Consider the following 4904-nt stretch of genomic DNA (forward strand, 5'->3'; position numbering starts at 1 on the left):
AATCATAAGGTGGGCCCTCCCAGCCAGCTTAAAAGAAAATACAACAATTGGATGACCCTAGCTGTCCATATAATTCCCATCAAATGAATGACTTTAAAACAAGCATTATTCCACAGACAAAAGAAACCCATGAATCAGACGGTTAGGATCTTTTGATTGGGTAACATCGTAATTTTTTCATTCGCAATATCAATGGTTTGGATTAGGGTTAGTGATTTAGAGGCAGGTTTGGTTAAGGTTGATCCTCAGATTGGGTCGGGTTTGTGTTGAAGTAATGCTACCTCGAGTTGGCCTCGATCCGATCCAAAGAATGCCCATGGTGTAATTACATGGCTGCACGTAACAGGGGTCCCATTTAATACTAACTCGAGGTGAAAGGGTTCCCCCATTCTAAATGCACAACCGTCCCTTGTAGTCAATTGGGGCGCCCTTTCACCTCATTTCTGCAAGGGCGCCCTTCAGTTTAGAATACTAAAGTTTTGTGGCAAGTGTTTTAAGAGGAATGCTAGATTCACAGGCGCCCATGCAAAAAATAAATGAAAATGGGCACCCCTATTGGTCAGATGGCATTAAAGACAGTCTAAGATCTTAATTTTCCGTGCTATCTTAAATGGCATTTGACTAATGGGGGTGCCCTTCTCCCCATTTTTGGGAAGGGTGCCTATCAATCTAGCATTCCTCATGTTTCAAATGAGTTTTAGACACATATTAAATGCATTTTTGGCCAACTTTCTAATTTTAACACCACTATATTTCATACATGAAAAACGTTTAGGGAAATGATAAATGCACCCGTTTTCATCACCTGGGATACCCAGCTGCATTGTACGTGGCAATCTGGTCACTTCATTCCTTCAGATGTCACCTAAGTTTAAACTCATTTCATTTTTTGTGTTTTTGGTTTTTAATACATCTTTATTTTTTAAACCAATATCGAATTAAACTAGAATTTTCTCTCCCCAACCTTTTTTTTTTTGCCGAATCACATTTTGCTAACTATGAGTACAACATAGGTGCGGCGGCTCTTCATATTTTATCTAACCCTCTTAAAGATATGCTGTATTAGCGTAGGACCCAATCATCCATTGTGTGCATGATGAAGATTGTTTGTAGGGAGCTACAACTTGTAGATGCGGCCACACTATTTAACTCAAACATTTATATATGTTATCTGAATATCTGTAGGGAAATGTTATCAGCACTACCATATTTTGATGATCGCACTCCTCACTTTATTAAAAAGTAACGTATGGCCTCACCATAGGACGATCCCAACCATCCATTAGATGGGCCACATCCTAAATAGGTTGCGCCCCAAAAATCATTTCCATAGGTTGATAGGATCAACCCTCTAATTTCTATGCATTCGCCCCCTATCGAGCAACTTTAATGCTTTTTGACGTCAAATCACGTTAACAGGGAGCGAATGCTTACCGCAGAGGGTGAAAATGAAAATATTATCGCCCGGAAAAAATTATAAAACCATCCCTTGAATATATTCACCATTTTGATCTATCTTGCAGCTTTCCTTGGGCATCAACAGGGGGTCATGATGGAAAACTCATCATCTGGGATCTGCAGCATTCATCACCACGCTGTATATTTGATCATGAGGTCTGTTAGACTTCCTCGCATTTTAAATTAAGTAGCAATCAGGAAGACTTAAACTGCACCCAACCACAATTTGGTTTTACAACCATGAATTTAAATATGGTGAGGTGTAGGTGGGAGAAGTTGAGACTTGAGAGGGCACGAGTGAGTCGAGGGTGAGAAAAGGTTAGAAAACAAGGAAAAATAAAACAAAATTCATGATTGCCAACATCTCGTTCCTTGTTTTGTTTGGGACAGAAATATGCTGTGAACTGTTTGTCATGGATAGGTACTTCTAAATATGTAGCTTCTGATTGGGTTTATATCATTATTTTGTCGAGAGGTCACTATTTATTTATAACTAGTACATATTTTATCTTTTAGTCTTAATTTTTGGGGCTGATAAATTGCCCCCCTTCAAGGATAAATTAGCCCCCTTTCGGGTTTTGAAGCGTCTCTGTGGTGGGGCGTAACTAGTGAATTGTTTAGATATTTGAACATGGTAGTCTCCAGTCTCCACCTATTCATTACAATCTGTTCAGCATTTCCCAACAATTTCCTAGTTGAATGGTTTGGATCAAATATTTTTACACAGCATTTCCCAAGCTGTGTAAAAAATCAAATTGCATGTTACCCTTTTGAGCATTTCCCAAAAATTTCCTAGTTGCACTTTTGATTCCTTGAAGATTTTGGTACCTGTCATCGGTTTCTATAGAACCTAGCACAAAACCTGTTACAATCTGTATTATTTAGTTGATTCTGCTATTTTCTGAGACTCAGATATAAGCTCCTCTTGGGTTCTTTTGTTTTTAAATTCTACAAATCTGTTTGGGTCTTTTCCGTGTGATTTTTTTTTTCCAATCTCTGTCTATCCATTAGTGCCGACTCATCTTCCTATTGGAACCCACACATGGTTGGGACTTGGATGTAGATTCCAGCATTCCTGATATACTAACACTTGAGTACATCTGAAAAAATTCATGCAGGCTTACAATGGGATGGGCTGTACAATTCCAGGTTTTGATTTTCCAAATGATTTTGTTTCAGTGCAATGAGCTTTCAAAGGCTCCATGTGTGCAGATTACCACTGACCATGAGATTTGTAGATCTTGCAATGCTTTTTGCTTAATGTGACGACTTAAAATAGTACCCATATAAAAGTAAGAGTAGGACTCAGATCTGATACCGTCTTGCAATTGAAGAATCAATGATCCCTTTATGGCTTGAAACTCCTTTCGGCACTCTATTTCCTGGTATTGAGAAGTTATTTTAACAAAAATTTGATAGTTGACGAAGGCTTTATAGTTTCAAGGGTCAAATATTCAAGGCTTCAAGCTTCAATTGTCCCAAAGATATTGGACCCAAAACAGGCAAGGAAAAGCAGAAGTTAGTAGATATTACAAAGGCAATTCAAATTTTACTATCCCATTTGCCAATCCATATTCAGCTTTATTATAAACAATCAAGAGTTTCATGATCCATGAACCTGAAAGTGATTATGCAAGGGGCATTTTGGCATGTTTGGATCTATGGAAAAGAAAATTACAGGAAAATAATGTTTTCTTGAAAGGTGTTTTTCTTCTTCTGATTTTTGTTTTCTGGATTTTCATGAATAACTGGTTAAAACTAGTTTAAATATCCTATTCCCGTGGAAAAAATGGCAACTTCCCATTTCAGCTCATTCCTCTATCATCACCTTCTTGGAAGGGATTTCATCTTTTTTCAGCTGCTGAACAAAACCAACCAGTTTTTATCCTCTTCAGGCGTCCAAAGGCAAGACTGATAGACGTCTGATATGAGGCCGAAAAATTTCTATATTCTGCTCTAAGGCGCTCAGTTATTTCATGCTTACTGTAAATTCTCAAGTTTTTTTAAGAGTACAAGAAAGATTGTGTATCTAGTGCAACAGAACTACATGCTGATTGTGGTGTAAATGCCATGGTATGCACTTTATGTCGTTATGAAGATATGTCCTTGTTGGGGAGTCATTGATACTTGACCTTGAAAGGAGTAGCCTGTGTGTATATAGAATAGAGGTAAGCTTAGATTGTCTAATCTAAACTTAATAGGAATGTTGTTTTATTTATGGTGATCTAATTTTGAATAGGATTTTGATCCCCTCGTCTTGCCCATGGATACAAGCACAAGGTTTTTTCAAATCAGAAGCCAATTCTTGCAGAAAACTAGCTACTTAAACTCTCCGAGTGAACTGTTAATCATTATTTTGAAATTCTCACACATCTCTTTGAGATGTCTTTGAGATCTTAGTTTAGTTTAACCGAAAAATGTGTTCATTGTGTATTCCTTGAACGGTTAAGATCAGCCATTAGTGTTGCCTAATCTCTACTTTTTTTTCTTCTTTGTTTTAAGGTTGTGAGAGTGCTTACTAGGATTTGGAGTTGTATGAGACAAAGTTGCTTGGTAAATGCCCCAACCCTAGTTTTCAGTAATACCACCCTGCTAACCGAAACTAAAAGAAAAACAATGGAGGGATGAGAAGAAATGTTGCTTAGGCTCAAGTGTTTAGAATGTTTAAAACACATTGATTGTTTTGATAATGGCACTCACATGTCTTCTCATAAACAAAACCTAGCTTAGAAATTGATTTTCAATGCCGATTGGGATCCCTTTTTCTAAAATCCTACAACATCATTTGAGCCTAAAATATTTTGCAATTATTCCCTTAAGAATAGGATTAATACTTTTGGTAATTTTTTGACAGGTCCCACCATAATTAAGTCTTAATACTGATTGCAAAATGAATGGAAAATGTTTTATTTTTTTCTAAGTTTTGTGTGGGTTCTATTGTGAATTAAAATTTAATTTCTTGATTGATTTAATTACTGCTGATGTGTGCTTAATTAAGAGAATCAAAAGCCGGAAATTTTTTTGGTTCTTGGGACTTTTGTGGAATTTCCGCAGGATTCAACCACGTTTGGTTGCTGTGCCCAAAATAATCCCAGGAACCAAAAATAAGCTTGCAGAAGATTTTTTTTCTTTCCAACAGTTCAAGCAACCCAACAAAGCATTTTTTTTTCCCACCATAGTCCGGTCAACCAAACATGGGATTTTTATTTTACCGGGATACTTTTAGGGAGTTTTTTTTTTCCACCACTCTCCCAGGGAGTTTTTCGTTCCACAGAAATCCCAAGAACCAACTTTTGCATGATAGAACAGCCACCTCATATGAATCAAATGAATAAAACATAATCTGCCAAAATGTCAAATTATATCATCTTACTCCATATCATGGAAATAAATAAAAATCCCAAGAAAAATATTTCCATCAGAAATGGTTTTCATGCAATCCACGA

This window comes from Tasmannia lanceolata, unplaced genomic scaffold (assembly GCF_043159265.1).
Source record: "Tasmannia lanceolata isolate RefF3 unplaced genomic scaffold, GAP_Taslan_0.1 ptg000037l, whole genome shotgun sequence".
NCBI lineage: Eukaryota > Viridiplantae > Streptophyta > Magnoliopsida > Canellales > Winteraceae > Tasmannia > Tasmannia lanceolata.